Source organism: Mustela lutreola, chromosome 17 (assembly GCF_030435805.1).
Source record: "Mustela lutreola isolate mMusLut2 chromosome 17, mMusLut2.pri, whole genome shotgun sequence".
Classification (NCBI taxonomy): Eukaryota; Metazoa; Chordata; class Mammalia; order Carnivora; family Mustelidae; genus Mustela; species Mustela lutreola.
Window position 1 is genome coordinate 4,858,250 of NC_081306.1, and position 18,024 is coordinate 4,876,273.

Sequence of the window (18,024 nt, forward strand, 5' to 3'; positions counted from 1 at the left end):
TTATTTTCCACTAGTTCTACAAAACTCTAGAAAGAATAATTTTTCAATATACCTGTATTTTATTTTCGCTCAGCTACTGTTCCTAGCAAAGCCCAGATCCAGGGCTGACTCCTATTAGAAGAGGCTCTGTTTTAGCAGATAGGACATGTTCCAATCCCAGAAGAAGTCTGGCTCTGGATCCTAGAGGTCAAGGCCAATGCCCCCTGGCCCCTGGCACTCAAAGTGTGGTCCTTGGACCAGCAACATCCAATCCATATCACCTGGGAGCTTGTTAGACATGCACAATCTTAGGCTCCTCAACAGATCTACTGAGTTAGAATTTGTATTTTAACAAGACCCCAGGTGATTCACATGCACATTAAAGGGTAAGAATCACTGCTTTAAATCAATACTTTTTTCTACTTGATCCTTTCAAGTGGTCACTCAGTTGATGAGGTGATGGGAGTTCACCAACACATCCTGCTGACAGCTGTGATGTTTATGCTCAGTACACATGTGCCTTCCAGAGAAAGAGATGCAGAGTCAAAGGTCTTCCACAGGCCAGGTGGGAACTGTGGCAAGCTGGGGCGCATGCGCTTTGTTTTAAAGGGGCTAGCTGCTGTCTCGCTCCTGACCAGTGTTGTTAAATGGGAATGCGAGCTCAGTTTGCAGATCTTCTGCTATTTTTTATTTATTTTTATTTTTTTAAGATTTATTTATTTGAGAGGGAGAGCAGGAAGGAGAGAGAGCAAGAACAAGAGAGTGTGAGCATGACTTGGGGGAGGCACAGAGGGAGAGGAAGAGAGAATCCCAAGCCCACTCCCTGCAGGACACACAGCCAGTGCACGGCTCGATCTCAGGACCGTGGGATTACACCCTGAGCTGGAACTAAGTCAGCACTTGACTCTGCCACCCAGGCGCCCCAGATCTTTTGCTGTCCTAATCACAGTGGGATATCTGTATATTTTTCTGAGATCCCTTATCTGTAGACCATTAACAACTAACTGGAAGTAGTAACATAACCTTGTGGGTCAGACAGGCATGTGTGCAGGCCATGTTCCTCATGGGTTGTCAGTTTGTGACTTCTGACCTAAAAATGACTTCAGAGTAGCCCAAGTTCTTGAATAAATCAAGTGTGTATTGTGCATGATTGTCTTTGGGATGTTTGGGAGTTTCTGCACACAAGGCATTCCATTGTTTGTTTGTTTGTTTGTTTGTTTTCTTCAGATTTTATTTATTTATGAGACAGAAGTCAAGAGATCGAGCTTGAGCAGTGGGAAGGGCAGAGGGAGAAGCAGACTCCCTGCTGAGCAGGGATCCGGACTCAGGCCTGATCCGATCCTGGGATCATGACCTGAGCCAAAGGCAGACGCTTAACCGACAAGTGACCAGGTGCCTCTTTCGTTGGTTCTGATGCCAGCCACACGCAGCCACAGTTGAGATGCTCTTCTGTCTCCTGCACTTTGGCACGGATCTGTTCCCTCTCCATAGATCTGTCCTTTCTCCACCTGCACATCTGGTTAGCTGTGATTCCTCCTTCAAGACCCAGACCAAGCTTCACCTCTTCTGTGAACATTTTCTGGTTTCCCGCATTGGACTTGACCACTAGTCCTCCCCCACCTGTGCCTGGGCCATCTACTCTTGGAATCAAAAGAAGTGTTTTCCCCTCTTCGTTCTCAGATGCCAGAGACTGAGTCTTACGTAGTTCTGTGTTCCCAACGTCAGGAAGTGTCAAGCATGGAGTGGATGATCATGCTAGTTAACTATCAGAGCACAGTAAACTACCCTAGAACAGAGCAGCTTAAAACCAATATTATCTGCAAATAAAGTTTAAAATTAAAAAAAGAAAAAACCTCAAAACCCCAATATTATGTGCATTCGTTACCTCCATTTTCAGTGGGTTGGCAATCTGGGCATGGGTTAGCTGGGTGTCTCTGGCTCCAGGCCTCTCACAGGGTTGCAGTCAGAGTAGACTGGGGCTGTCGTCTTGTGTGTGTGATGGCCCAACTGGGAAGGGTCTGCTTCTAAGCTCACTCATCTGGTTATGGGTAGGATTCTGTTATTTGGGGACTGATGGATCTGAGAGTTTCTGTTTTCCGCTGATTGCTGGCCAGAGAACTTCCTCAGTTCTTTGCCACATGGGCCTCTCACTGAATACCTCACAACGTGGCAGCTGGCTTCCCTCAGAGGGTGAGTGAGCCAGCATCCCAGATGAAAGACACTGTCTATTTGTAACTGAATCCCAGAGGTGACCTCTCCTCACCTCTGCTGCTAGAAGCCAGCCACGGAATACAGCCCACTGTCAACGGGAGGAACTTGCACAGGGTGGGACCAGGAGGCAGGGACCACCAGAGCCATTTTAGAGGTCACCTGCCATAATGCTCAAATTGCTACATGCGCCATGGTTACTTGCCCAGCCTTGGGATTCGGATTACCCAGGTTCAAATCCCAGTCCCACCATTTACCCTGAGCAAGCATAGTAATAGGAATGGGCGTCAAAGACTTTCTGACCCATGGGATGATAAAGGCAACTGTGCTTGACACCGTTCCTGCCTGGCTCTGAATAGTGTCACTGTCACTAGTATTGAAGGGCGCCTGGGTGGCTCAGTCCGTGAAATGTCTGCCTTCAGTTCAGGTCATGATCCCAGGGTCCTGGGATGGAGCCCTGCATCTGGTTGTTTGCTCAGCGGGGATCTTGCTTCTGACCCCCTTCCCCCCCAGCTCATGTTCTCTCTCTCTCTCAAATACATGAATAAAAAAACCTTAAAAAAAAAAAAAAGATTATTGAATGTACCAGAGGTACGTAGGTAAGAGACTGAACATAGGACGAATAGAATAAGCAACAGAAACAGAAGGAAAACGGGGATGGTTGGCTGGCTTAGTTGTAGAGCTTATGACTCTTGATCTCAGAGTTGTAAGTTCAAGCCCCGTGTAGGCCTTGGAGCCTAGTTGAAAGAGAGAGAGAAGGAAAATGGCTGTTGAGATGCCCAGGCCTCTGAATCTCTCCCTCTCCATCAAGGTACGCCTTTTTAGACATTTTTCCCTTCCTCATGATCCATTTGCTTGATCTTTGCCCTCATCTGACCCTCACTCCCACATCCTGCCCTCTCCTCCAGGTCTAGTGGGATCTTCCTTTTTTGCTCACATCTGGTCCCTTTCCACACCAGATTGTTTTAACCCTTGCCAGAATGCTCCCAGCCATCCGTTTGTTCCTCTCCTACCCCGTTGTTCAGTGGTGGAGTGCTGCCGGGAGGACTGGCCTGACAGTGGGGGTGGTTTGGGCTCATTACAAGTTCGTCTCCGCTGGCTTCCACTGACCCCTTACTGCCTCCTGATCATCTTGTGGTTGTTTGTTTTGTTTTTCAAAACTATGAGAAGTAGTCTACTTAAATACACATGACTTGTTTTTCTGCCTTTACCTCCTGCTTCCTGCCCTTTCTCAGCTGATGGTCTCGTCGTGTATTTTACAGTAGTAGTAATGCTCAGCGGTTACCACTTACCCTGGGTTGGTTGCCATGGAAGCCCCTGAAATGAATGATCTCAGTTACCACAACTCCTCCTATTTTACCAATAAGAAAAATTGACCCCAGAGAGGTGGGATTCAAATCCATGTCATCTGAGCCCCTGCCTGAAGCTGTTACTCACTTTGATGGAAAAAGTAGCTTAGATGCTTTGGTCTGCCTACTCCCTATCTCTGCTTAGCCAGCAGACTGCACAAAGCTTCCGCTCAACCCCTGCTCCTCTCCCAACTTGTTTTCCCCCAGAGACCTGGAGGCCACACTGCTGAATGTTCTTCCTGCTTGACCCTTCTTTGGCGCTCCACACTGCTGGCTACCGTAGTCCCTTTGGAACTCATCCCTGACTTATGTGGTTCTGCACACTCCTGGCCTCTCTCCCACAGCTGCTCAAGCTTCATACCAACTCCGTGTCCTCATCACATCCCCTAAATGTTGGCTCTTTCTGAAGCTCTGTCCTGGCCCTCCTTGTAAGCTGCACAGTGTTCCTAGCCGACCTCCTGTACTGTCATGGCTCCAACTGTCAGCTCTCCAGGAATGATTTGTCAATTCATGTTTTAGTCCTGACTTTTTTTTTTTTAAGATTTTTATTTACTTATTTTAAAAAGAAAGAGAGGGACCAGGGGGAAGGGCAGAGGGAAAAGGAGAGAGAAAATCTTAAGCAGATTTCATACTCAGCTTGAGGCTCACCTTGGGGCTTGGCCTCACCACCTTGAGATCATGACCTGAGCTGAAACCAAGAGTGAGATGCTTAACCAGTTGAGCCATCCAGGTGCTGCCCCTAGTCCTTACATTTTATTTGAAGCTTCTGATCCGTATTTCTCACCACTTGAGTGTTCTGGAGGTATTTCGAAATCAGCTTGACTGAACTCAATGTCAGCTTTTCCATACTACCTGCTTTGCCCTTTGCTACATAGCCTGACGGTATAACCGTCCTCCAATCTGGTCTTTAGTTACCAGATTCTATTGACTTATCCCAAGTATTACTAATAATAGTTCTGCTGAAAAGTTCCCTGTCCCACCTCAGTTCCTTATTATTATTAACTGGACTGATTCAATAATTTCGCAGAAAGTCCCTGCCTTCAGTATCTCCACAGCTTCTCATCTTCATAAAAATAGACCCATTTAAAAGAAGATGTGGTCTATATATGTAATGGAATACTATGCAGCTATCAAAAAGCAAACAGTCTTGCTGTTTGCAATGACTTGGATGGAACTAGAAGGTATTATGCTGAGTGAAATAAGTCGATCAGAGAAAATTATCATATGATCTCTCTGATAATGAGGAATTTGAGAGGCAAGGCAGGGGCCTATGGGGGGTAGAGAGGGAAAAAATGAAGCAATATGGGATCGGGAGGGAGACCAACCATAAGAGACTCTTAATCTCATGAAACAAGCTGAGGGTTGCTGGAGGGTGGGAGGTAGGGAGAGGGGGGCGGGGTTATGGATATTGGGGAGGGTATGTGCTATGGTGAGTGCTGTGAGCCTCACGTAAGCCTGATGATTCACAGACCTGTACCCCTGGGGCAAATAATTCATTATATGTTAATTAAAAAATAGACCCATTTATGCTATTTTCCAGTTTAATTTTTTTTCCACTCTGTACTTAATAAATACCCAATTTATTGGACTAGCATTCTGGGATCTTCTCATATTGCCCAAACCTTCTTGTCATTTAAAAAAATTATTTAAATTCAGGGCAGTTAACATATACATATACTGCATTACTAGTTTCAGGGGTAGAATTTAGTGATTCATATCACTAGATGCATATAACACCCAATGCTCATTACATCAAGTACCCTCTTTAATGCCCATCCCCCAGTTATCCCCTCTTCACATCCCCGCCCCTCTAGCAACACTCAGTTTGTTCCCTAGAGTTCAGTGTATATGCACACACACACACACACACACACACACACACCCCACATCTTCTTTATCATTCATTTATCTGTCAATAGACGTCTGGCTTCTTTACATATTTTGGGTATTGTGGACATTGCTGTTATAAATATTGGGGTCCCAGTGGCCCTTCGAATCACTGTGTTTGTATCTTTCGGGTAAGTACTTAGTAGTGCAGTTGCTGGGTCATAGGGTAGTTCTGTTATTAACCTTTTGAGGAACCTCCATACTGTTTTCCAGACTGGCTGCACCAGCTTGCATTCCCACCAACAGTGTAGGAGGGTTCCGCTTTCTCTACATCCTCTCCAACATCTGTCATCTCCTGACTTGGTTAATTTTAGCCATTCTGACTGGTGTGAGGTGGTATCTTACTGTGGTTTTGATTTGTATTTCCCTGATGCCAGGAGATGTGGAGCATTTTTTCATGTGTCTGTTGGCCATTTGTATGTCTTCTTTGAAGAAGCGTCTGTTCATGTCTTCTGCCCATTTCTTGACTGGATTATTTGTTTTTTTGGAGTGTTCTTTATAGATTTTGGATACTAGCCCATTATCTGATAAGACATTTGTGAATATCTTCTCCTATTCCGTAGGTTGCCTTTTAGTTTTGTTGGCCTTTTTCTTTGCTGTGCAAAAGCTTTTTATCTTGAAGTTCTAATAGTTCATTTTTGCTTTTGTTTCCCTTGCCTTTGGAGATGTGTCTTGGAAGAAGGTGCTGCGGCTAGGTCGAAGAGGTTACTGCCTGTGTTCCCCTGTAGGATTTTGATGGATTCCTGTCTCACATTGAGTCTTTAATCCATTTTGAGTTTATTTTTGTGTGTAAGGTGTAAGGAAATGGCCCAGTTCCTTTCTTCTGTATATGGTTGTCCAATTTTCCCAACCCCATTTGTTGAAGAGACTCTTTTTTCTGTTGGATATTCTTTCCAGCTTTGTTCAGGATTGGTTGACCATAGAGTTGAGGGTCCATTTCTGGGTTATCTGTTCTGTTCCATTGATCTACGTGTCTGTTTTTGTGCCAGTGGCATACTGTCTTGGTGATTGCAGGTTTGTAATACAGCTTGAAATCGGGCATTGTGATGCCCCAAGCCTTGATTTTCTTTTTCAACCTTCCTTTGGCTACTTGGGGTCTTTTGTGGTTCCATACAAATTTTAGGATTGTTTATTGCAGTTCTGTGAAAAATGCTAGTGGTATTTTGATAGGGATTGCATTGAATGTGTAGATTGCTTTGGGTAGCATCAACATTTTAACAATATTTGTTCTTTCAATCCATGAGCATGGAATGTTTTCAATTCTTTTTGTCTTCCTTAATTTCTTTCATAAGTGTTCTATAGTTCTCAGAGTGCAGATCCCAGTACCTCTTTGGTTAGGTTTATTCCTAGGTATTTACAGTTTTGGGTGTAGTTGTAAGTGGGATGAATGCCTTGATTTCTCTGTCTTCTGCCTCATTGTTAGCATATAGAAATGTGACAGACTTCTTGCATTGATTTTTATATCCTGTAACTTTGCTGAGTTCCTGTATTAGTTCTAGCAGTTTTTTTGGTGGAGTCTTTTGGGTTTTCTACATGGAGAATCATGTCGTTTGCAGAGAGTAAAAGTTTGACTTCTTCTTTGCGGATTTGGATGCCTTTAATTTCTTTTTATTGTCTGATTGCTGAGGCTAGGAATTCTAGTACTCTGTTGAAGAATCCAAACCCACTTTTCTAAGTTCATTATTAAAAGTAATATTTGGTAATTATTAGTTTAGTAAAAAGCTCTTGATTTTTGTAGATTTATCTTATAACCATGTGACATATGAAATTTCCCCTTTAACTGGCTGATATAGTGGGTTACAGTGAAGATACTGTGATCTTAAGCCATCGTTGTGTTCCTAACATAGGCTTTGTTATTCTTTTGATGAACTGATCGATTTGATTTTCTAATAATTTATGTAAAATTGTGTATCTGCATTTATAAATGAATTTATGCATTGCTTTCATCTTTTAAAGTTTTCTTAACTGACTTAAATAATGTGATAATGATTTCATCAAACTAATAATATTGAATATGCCCACATGTGGGCCTGTTAGGCTTTTTATTTCTTCTTTTTTAATTTTTAAAAATTTTCTTATTTTTTATCTGAGAGAGAGAGAGAGAAAGACTCTATTTTTTTTTTTTTTAAGATTTTATTTATTTATTTGACAGACAGAGATCACAAGTAGGCAGAGAGGCAGGCAGAGAGAGAGGAGGAAGCAGGCTCCCTGCTGAGCAGAGAGCCCGATGCGGGGCTCGATCCCAGAACCCTGGGATTATGACCTGAGCTGAAGGCCGAGGCTTTAACCCACTGAGCCACCCAGGTGCCCCCCAGAGAGAAAGACTCTTAAGCAGGCTGTGTGCCCAGTGCAGAGCTGACGCAGGGCTCGATCTCATGACTCTGAGATCATGATCCAAGCTGAAATCAAGAGCTGGACACTTAACCAACTGAGCCTCTCAGGCTCCCCTCTAGGCTTTTTATATGTATACATTCATTTGATCTTCACAACACTTTCTGAAAATCCAGTTTCAGAGTTTGTGCTGCTTATGGTTCAATGGGCCCTTTCATGTTGAAGACAGAGGCCTGAACTCAGGCTTGGGAAATTTTCTTCTGCAATGTTTGATTGTTGCCTCCGCTCATTTCTGTCTTCTCTCCGCTCTGACACTAGATGGATTCCAGAATCCCAGAGCTTCCGCTTATGAAGTGTGTGTATCTGTTACTCTCATGGTACCTCGTTTGTTCTCATGCACACCATGCGGGGGTAATAATGAGCTCTGGCCTATGGGGTAGTTGTGAGGATTATAACGTTACATCTGGTTTAGCTCCCTGCAAAATAGTCACTAAACATCAGCTGTTATTATTTGCATTAGCATTATAGTTGTATTTTTAAAAAAGATTTTATTTATTTTTTGACACAGAGACAGAGATCACAAGTAGGCAGAGAGGCAGGCAGAGAGAGAGAGGGATGCAGGCTCCCTGCCAAGCAGGGGGCCTGATGCGGGGCTCGATCCCAGGACCCTGAGACCATGACCTGAGCCGAAGGCAGAGCCTTAACCACCTGAGCCATCCAGGCGCCCCATAGTTGTATTTTTGATTTTCCTTTTCCCTTCCATACTGGGGAGTCCAGATGACAGTAGCTTAGATGGTGGCCAAGGGGAGTTGGCTGGTGGCTGCTGTGGAGGTTCTGTGCCCCTCCTGGTAGAGGGTTCTACCGGCTACTCAGGCTTCTCCCTGCAGCTCCAGCCCAGAGACACACAGAGGGTGCGTTCACATACCGGGAGTCGTGCTGTCCTACTTGATCCCCGCCATTCCTGGGGCCCCGGACGAGACTAACAGATCTGTTCTCCAAGGCCCATGCAGTTATTTCTTTAAGTGACTATCCTGTAAATCACATTTCAAAATACCTATTTCAAATACCAGATAGCTATAAATAAAAGATTCCCTCAAACCATAGACTCTTCCTTGTAATGAACATCAATCTCTTGAGCTCAGGTTCAGTAAAAAAAGTAAAAATAAAAAAAATCCATAGTTATAGATTCAGGTTAGCCTTTCCTATGGTTTTAATAACAATTGTCCAAACACCAATAAATGAAAGCATACACCCTTCCCAGTGCAAAGAGACCAGTCTCTTTTGTTTCAGAATCTAATTTTCTCCCTGGTGGGTTTTTCTGCACCAAGTCTAACGATAAGTCTGCCTTTCTCTCTTTTAAATATCCCTGACTTGGACAGCTAGTAGGTAGTGCAGCTGCTGGCAGCCAGAACATGCAGAATCATTTCTTCATTCTGTCTATCATTCATTCATTCATTCACTTAGACCAGTGACAACAGCACGAACCACTGTGGAGTGCCCACTGTGTCTGGCCTGGCACGGGGAGTACAAGACGACTGAGCCCAGAGCTCTTGGCTCACCTGGAGTTAGGGATGACTGTCCCTCCGGCCTTCTTGTTCCCGTCTCTGCCCTCGGGGGCGACATTCACCTTCGGGGAGGGCCTCCAAGCACCGAGTTACCTAGTTCCTTCCTCCCAAGACCTTTGCATGGAGCATTTCTCTTTGCTCGGGAAGTTCTTTCCTTTGTCCTGCCCCTCCAGGCCTCTTCCTCAGGAAGGCATTCCCAAGACTCTAGGACCTGACACTTCCCACCTTTGGCACCCTGTGCTTTTCCTTCCTGGCACCCTGCTCAAGCAGAATTTAAGAAAGGTAAGTAACTATGGTTTACTGTCTCTTCCCCTCCTCGAACCCAAGTTCCGTGTGAACGCTGGCCATTCTGACTTTTTTGCCACTGTACCCCACCTGCCCCCCACACCCCTGGTTTAGCACAGAGCACACTATTGGTACTCAATTAATATTGGGCAAGGAAGGAACAAAGTCATGTTCTCTATCTTGTGGTGTTTACAATCCTGGGGGTATGGTAATTGCCCGCTGAGTGGCCATGGAAACTCCACCTGCCTCTCTACCTCAGTTTCCCCCCTGTGCAAGAGAGAAAACAATAGTACTGTCGCAGAGTTGTGAGAATGTAATGAAAAAATACAGTAAAGCTCTTAGAAAGTGTCTCATGCACAGTAAGTGCAGTGCCTAAAAAGTTGCGGCGATGATGACAGTGAGACAAATGCGTCATGTTCTGTGGCTGCTCTGAGTTGATGTCGAACTAGGCCTGGAAGGATTCACTATCAGATAAGTGATGCTGGAGGGCAACACGAGGCGAGTGATCAGGGAAAGCGGCTCTGAGGAGGCGATGGTTGGGCTCAGCCCACGGGGGCAAGAAGGAAGGAGCCAGGAATGGATCTCCCAGGCCGAGAGAGCAAAAGGAGTGGTGGCCCTAGGAGGAAACCGCCTGGGTTTGCTCATGGACCAGCCAGGAGGCCCTTACAGCCAGACTCTACCGGGCCAGCGGGCAGGCGGGTGGTAGGAGAGGTGGTCAGAACATGCAGAGCCCTTTAAATCTCGGCGAGGAGTTTGGACCTTATTTGGAGGTGGTGGAGAGTTTTAAGAAGGGCATGATGTGATTGGAATTAAAAGGTGTCACCCTGTGGAAAACAGTATGGAGGGTCCTCAAAAAGCTGAGAATAGAACTGTCATATGATCCAGCCTATAGTATGGGTGTTTCTTGATCTGAAGAAAGGAAAATCATTGTCTTGAGAAGATTCCCGTGCCCCCGTATTCATTGCAGAATTATTTATAATAGCCAAGGCATGGCAATGACCTAGGAGTACAGCAGAAGTCGAATGGACAACATGATTGTGTGTGTGTGTGTGTGTGTGTGTGTATGTACACACCCACAAAGGAATATTACTTGGCTATTAAAAGGAAGGAAATCGTGCCATTTGTGACAACGTGGATGGACCCTGAATGCATTATGCTAAGTGAAACTAGTCAGAGAAAGACAAATACCCTGTAATCTCATACGTAGAACCTAAAACACCAAAGCGAAAAGGAAAAGGAAAACAGAAAAACAGACTCATGGATACAGAGGCAGGAGTAGTAGTGGGCAAAAGGTACAAACTTCCAGTCATACGAATAAGTAAGATGAATAAGTTTTGGGGACATATAACTGTAGTTAACAATACTGTATTGTTTATTTGAAAGTTCCTAAGAGAGTAGATTATAAAATTTCTCATCACAAGACAAATTTATAACTACATGTGGTAATATATGTTAACTAAACTTACTGTGGTAATCATTTGCGATATATACATATATCAAATCATTAAGTTTTACCCCTAAAACGAATGCAGTGTTATGTGTTGAATGAATGAGTCCACTGGTCACTGGATGGAGAATGAGCTGTCGGGATAAGATTGGAAATGTGAACAGACTATGCCAGGCAGAGAAGAAGGGCATTTCAGAGCGAGGAAAGCCCATAGGACCTGAGTCAGGAATGCGTGTTGTCTAGGGGAACAGAGAAATGTCCGGGTGTCCGGAACCTAGTGTGCTTGGAGTAAGATGCATTTGCAAATGTGATTTGCTTCCAGACTTTCAAGTCCCAAAGGATATTCCATAGTTTTTGGACTTACCATGGAGAAAAGATTCTAGAAGGTTATTTAAGAAGGGGATTGATAGAAAGTATCATTCAGATGAGGTCCAACCAGAACAACATAAACTTTTCTAGATAATTCAAGGAAAAAAAATAATCTAATACAGGGAAGAGCTGAGGATCCAACCAAGGATGAGATGGCACCTCACAGGTTACCAGCCGCAGGATGCCAGCTGCTCTCTTCAAGCTGGCAGTACCTGGGGAGGAGGTGGTGTTACCAGAATCCAGAAGCTGGGACCATGCAGTAGGCTGGAGCTCCACGGTGGGGGCTGTCCTGCCAAGCTCAGGCCATGGAGAGACGCAGAAGCTGCCATTCACTGCCCGAGGCTGACTTCTGTCTTCCACACCCCAGATACCCCACCAGTGCGTCCCACTGGCCAGACCTGACCAGCACTGAGCTGGCAGGGAAGCCTGGGAAGCACAGCGGGGAGGAGAAGGGCCAGAGCCGATCTCGGGCCGACAGGACATGGCTGCCCGCCGGACCGGCCCCGTTTTCTAGGGAGACTGCGGTTTTCAGCTGTGTCCGGGAGGTGCTGGCTGGCATGAGGGAGGCCAATTAGGAAATTACCGCAAGCCTCTAAGGGATCCGAGATGAGAATCTGAACTGGGCAGAGGCGGAGGAGATGGGCAGGGAGAGTTCCGAGGACATGGTCCCTTGCATGTGGGGGAGAGGGGCAGCGGCGGGGGAGATGTTTGCGGTTTCTCCTCTGAGCAGCTGTGCAGTCCAGGCAGCGAGCAGGAGGACGGAGCGTGAGGAGCTCCACTGCAGCGTCTCGAATCTGAGATTCCTGCAGGTCCCCCACAGGAGACCTTGTGTTCCCCCCTCAGAACCTTGATTTCATCGGTTTAACAATAGTGAGTAATAATAGCGTTTCTTGATGCTTCCTGCGTGCCAGGTGTGGCTCTAAGCACTTCACATGTAATAACTAATGTAATCCTGATGGTGCCCTTGTGAGGTAGGTGGTGCTGCCCTCATTTTACTGAGGAAGAAACTGAGGCACAGAAAGATAACGCCTGATGGAGCTCAGCTAGCTTGTAGGGGCTGTAGCGGAAATCCGGGGGGCCTCGCTGCAGCCCACCTCAGCCTCCCAGAGCCGCTTGGAGGATCGGGGTAATACAGCCCGGGGGTCTGGCAGAAAGCCCTCATGTTCTGGTTTAATATTACTGGTGGAAGTACGGTAGCTTTTGTGAGAATTGTCAGCCCACATTACCTTTAGGAGAATGAGAGATACAGGGGCATCTGGGTAGCTCAGTCCATTAAGCGTCTGATCTCAGCTCCTGTCTTAATCACAGCGTCATGAGTTAGGCTCTGAGCTGGGTGTGGAGTCTGCTTGGAAAGAAGGAGGAGGAGAAGAGAGGTACAGTGGGGCCACTGGAAGAGGACGGCGGAGGCGTGGGAGGCGAAATGACACCATTCGAGGTTTGATGGACCTGAATTCAAATCTGGCCTCTTAACCTTGACATCTCGTGGCCTGGAACAAGGGAACTTAAATTTCCTTCTTGTTGGCTTGTTGGTTTGTAAAACGGGCACAGTAATGCCCCCTCTGGGTGTTGGGAGAACAAGGCGAGGCTAAGGACATGCAGTGCCTCGCGTGGAACCCGGCACACAGGTGCTCAGGAGCTGTTCGGTCTCTTCCTGGGGACTCTCTTGGCTCAACCCCTCTAACCCTTGGTCCTTGGCTTACTGGGGATTTCTTTTTGTGAGCACCTTTTTCTCTCACCCCTGGTTCCTCCTCATCAAAGGTGTTAGAACACCTCCAAAGCTCCAGCTCTGAAAGTTAGCCAGCCCACGACCTCAAGGCCCGGGGCTTTCCACTGGTGTCCAGCAGGGCCATAAGCACAACCTCCAAAGTGGGCAGTGTACTGGGAGCCATGCTGAGAACATGGGCACAGCAGTTTGTTCACAGAGGGCATGGGTTTGGCATTCTGAGGACATTCTGAGTCTACTCAAGGCCAAGGAAGGTCGCTTGGGGACAGGACCAACACCGGCATGATGTCTGCAAGAGTTGTAAGCATCTTTTTTTTTTTTTTTTTTTTTTTAGATTTTATTTATTTATTTGAGAGAGAAGGAGTGAGAGAGAGCATGAGAGAGGAGAAGGTCAGAGGGAGAAGCAGACTCCCCAAGGAGCTGGGAGCCCGATGCGGGACTCGATCCTGGAAGTCCGGGATCATGACCTGAGCTGAAGGCAGTCGCTCAGCCAAGTGAGCCCACCCAGGTGCCCGAGTTGTAAGCATCTTAAAGATGGATATTCTCTTCATAAAACGTCATATCATTACTTTCAGTAGTGGTCATGGGTAGGGGCACCTGGGTGACTCAGATGGGTTAGCATCTGCCTTTCACTCAAGTCATGATCCCAGGGTCCTGGGATTGAGTCCCGGGTCGGGCTCCCCGCTCTGCAGGGAGTCTGCCCCTCACCCTGCTCCTGTGCTCTCTCAAATAAAAAAAAATTAAAAAGAAAATGAATTTGGGCATTGGTAAATGAATCAAATTGCTCTTACCTTCATTTATTTGTTCACCAAGAAGTGACTGAGTACCTACTATATGCTGTGCATGGTAAAAAGTGCTGGAGGTACAGCACTGAACAGAAATCCTGTTGGAGTTCACCTTCTGGCTGGGATGTACGAACAAATCAATCGATAAGCAAGCACCCCAGGGACATAAGGCAGCTTAACTTGATGAGAAACGTTGGATGGAAAACAAGAGACAGACACACCAGTGTGCTGGAGAGAGTGTTCAGGGAGTCCCCTCTAGGAAGCATCCGAGGTGAGACCTGCTGGTAGGTGTCGCCTCTATTCCGGGTACACGGATCTCGATTGGAATTCTTCAGGCGTGGAGGGGACAGTTTGGGTTGAGACTTCATTTACATTTCAAGAGTGCTCAGAAACCTTTGGAAGCAATTTTCTCTGCTGACTTTGGAGAATTAATTAGTTAATACCTGCGTGACCCTCGAATATCTGGGAGGAACGGAAACATATGATTATTATTTTCCCCATTGAGGCTTTCTAAATGGAGGTCTGAGTACCTGGGATTCTTGCCCGAAGGAGGCTGGAAGAGAAATGCCCCGCAGTCCTCCACTTAAGAAACCTTCCTTTCTCTTGCCCTGCTGGGAAATCTGACTTCCATTTTCATAAGGCCAAAGAGGGACTTGGAAACAGGGCCAGTTCTGACTCTGTAATTAAGTTCAAAGAAAGTCTTTTGCCTTCGCTGCCTATAAAAAGATTAAAAAGTAACTTTTGTTTAGGTAATACCTTCCTCTAGAGAGCTCAGTCCACTGAGCAGCAAGTTTGGTCATTTCACCCTGCTTGTGAGGTAGGCAGAAATCTACGCTTTCAGTTTTGTTTTTTAAACATGCAAGAACTTAACACCAGAGTTTCTCCAGAAACCTTGGGGAATCCTGCTGTCAAGAGCCCGTACCTTTTACTCCACCCCAGAACCTTCTCCTTGACTCTGTTTGTTTCCTTTTGAGAATTTGGATTTTTGTTGATAATTTTCATCCAGTTAATCTCTCCCTCTGCTTTTTCCTGAGAATAGCTAATGCCGATTGTGCCCTTGCCCCCAAGGCAGGCACTTGGCATGCATCATGTCATTCAGTTGAAAATTTACAGAGGTGGGAGCTACTGGTCTCACGGAGGTCACAGATGAGGATACTGAGGCTCACGGGAGCCAAGGAACTTCCGGAGATCCCAGTGCTCGTAAGCGACTGGACACCCTGGCACACACACCAGACACGTGCCACTACTGCCCCTGTTGAGTTCAAGTCCTGAGATAACTTGGATGTCTTTGAGATTCTTTGTGCAGTACCACATTCAGGGCACCGAAGGCATACCCTATATTTATTTATTTTTTGGGCGACAGTACCGTTTTCTTTCTTCTTTTTTTTTTTGCATGTGAAGCAGTGTGGGTGGGAGGTGGGCGGGTGCAGAGTGGAGAGAAATGCCTTTTATGGATCGTCTGCTAAACCTCGTGAAGCCGTAGCCGCGTCTCGGTGCCAGACAAATGCGCCTGCTGACTTAATGACTCTGAAGGATGACAAGGCTTAAAAAATCGACTGTCACTGCAGAGCTTGGAACGGATTGAGTCATATGTTAGAGATGCCACCATGGGCCCATGTCATGCAATGCCCAGTTAGCGCCAATCCAACCAGACCCAACTTTGCTTCGATTCTGATGCCTAAGGGCCCTTGTCCTGTGTGAGGGGACTGCGGGATGGACACTGTTGCTTGGCAGACATCCCATTTCTGGTGGCCACTGGTCGTGGAAGGGTGCAGCTGAGTTAGGGACAGGCTTCTAGCTCAGTGATTAGTAACACAGTGAGATTCTCAACAGAGCTCCCGGCAAGAGTGACAAGATAGCTTCTCTTTTGCCTGCAGTGTTCCTGCCACCCAGCTTCAGTGACCGGATACACCTTGGCCTGCCCCACAGCCAGGCACCTCCAGCTGTGTTCCCAGAGTACGCCCACAACCCCAGCCTGTCTCCAGCCCAGACGTCACACCACACCTTGTCTGGAACTCATCCTCACCTCCACCGTATGGAAATTATTCAGAGCATGGGGTTGAGAATCAGAGGAACCGTAAGTGGAAGGCCCCCACCGTTTCAGACACGCATATGACAGATCCACATAAACGGAGGGATGCCTGCCTGCAACCAATCAGGATGTCTGTGGGAGCCGGCATAACTCAGAGAAGCACCTCAAGCATTATTGTGTACGGGGTGCAGTGGGCATCTTGCTTAGCAAGGTGGAGGTGGGTGTGCAGATCCGATGGCAGAGAAGGCTGGAGGATGGAGACACTGCTGTCTGTGACGGAGCAGACCAACTGGCTCAGAAGCCTGTTCGCCTGGTCCACCACCAGCTGTGTGACCTTGGACAAGTTACTCAACCCCTCTGTGCTTGAGTCGTGCCGGCTTGAAAATGAACACTAACAGCTTCTAACTAGTGGGTTGTCATAGAGATTAGATCATCAGGGGTACAAGTGTCGGGTACTGTGTTAGTGCTCAGTGAATTTTAGCTGAAAAACAAAGCCAGTAAAAAGGGATCCCGGATCTAATTTTTGACTCAGGAAGATGGAGAGCCACCTTAAACAGTGAAGCTGGGATGAAGGAACCGTGGAGCAGAGTCTAGGTTGGATCTTGACAGGAACTGTGGTTGGTCAGGTCCCACTGAGTGCCAGGCATTGTCTGAGCCCTTAATGTGTGTCAGTCCTCCTAACAGCCCAGTGACGGGCTATAATGTTGTCCTCATTGTATCAGTGACTAAACTGAGGCATCAGAGCCAGTAAATGGTAGAGTCAGAATTGAAAATAAGCCTGGGCAACGGAGTGTGACGTCGTGGTCCTCACGGTTTCCTTCCCGGGGACTGAAATCAGAGCTGCAGGTATAAATCATCCGTACTTTGTTGTTTCTAGTTATTCCTCCATTCGGGGTGAAAAGTACATGGTTCCCATTCCTTGGTGGGGGCTGTATAATTCTAAATCAGTCTTTTTGTGGTCTTCATAAAGTCCTGAGCTGAGAACTCCCTCCAGGTATCATAAATGGTGAAAATGTTGGCTGGGTGGACCTTTCCTCCTACGGCAGTGGGAACTCTGTTGCGTAGGCCATCCATCTACACAGCCTGCACGTGTGCCGAGACGTCCAGGGACAGCAGATTAATGTATCCGAAGCTGGACTGACACTCCATGAGTCTGTCTTTCATCCTTTTGGTCACCCAGGCTACGAACCTGGGATCCTTGATTTCTTCCTTCTCTTTCATTCCCCAACCTTATGTCCAGTCGGCCATCCAGTTATCAGGTGCAAGTTCTTCAGTGATCTCCAGGCATGGCCACGACTCCATCCCTACTGCCACCTTCCAGCTACGGGCCCTCACAGACTGTTTTGGGATGCTGCCAACAGCCTTTTTCCGACCGATGACCCTGCTTGTTTCATCATTTTGTGTTTAAAGTCTTCTTTTTTATGATTATTGTTATTTTAAATATTTATTCATTTATTTTAGAGAGAGGGGGTTGTTCCAGCAGGGGGAGAAGCAGAGGAAGAGGGAGAATCCAAGCAGATTCCCCACCGAGCGTGGAGCCTGAGGCAGGGCATGAACGCAGGACCTGAGATCATGACCTAAGCTCAAACCAAGAGTTAAACACGTAACTGACTGAGCCACCCACGTGCCTCAATTACTTTTTTAGTTTTCTTTTTTCCTCTATAAATTGTTTTGATTTCTCTAATATTTGTGAAGAGCTAGAAGGCATACACCTTGGTTTTAAATTTCTTAGTAGCTGTCTTCGAGATTTGAAAAGATGTCCTTGAATTAAACCATCAGAGTCAGTTCCAGAACTGCAATCTCAGAAGGAATTCTCCTTTTTTATGGAGGATGAGGAATTTCATTTTTTAAAAAAGATTTTATTTATTTATTAGAGAGATTGAGATCACAAGCAGGCAGAGAGACAGGCGGTGGGGGGGGATGGTGGCGGGAAGCAGGCTCCCCGCAGAGTGGAGAGCCCGATGCAGGACTCGATCCCAGGACCCTGAGATCATGACCTGAGCCGAAAGTAGCGGCTTAACCCACTGAGCCACACAGGTGCCCCTGAGAAATTTCATTTTTGAT

The 18,024-nt window shown here is 46.5% G+C and overlaps 1 long non-coding RNA gene across 1 annotated transcript in view; it reads left to right on the top strand.

The window, feature by feature from the left end:
* The window catches only part of LOC131819607 (uncharacterized), a 69,363-nt gene extending 59,786 nt beyond the window's left edge, over positions 1 to 9,577 (top strand). The window contains exon 3 of the long non-coding RNA XR_009349257.1: positions 9,493 to 9,577. This is a non-coding gene — a long non-coding RNA (uncharacterized LOC131819607). The remainder of the gene's footprint in view (positions 1 to 9,492) is intronic.
* Positions 9,578 to 18,024: the final 8,447 nt, after the last annotated feature.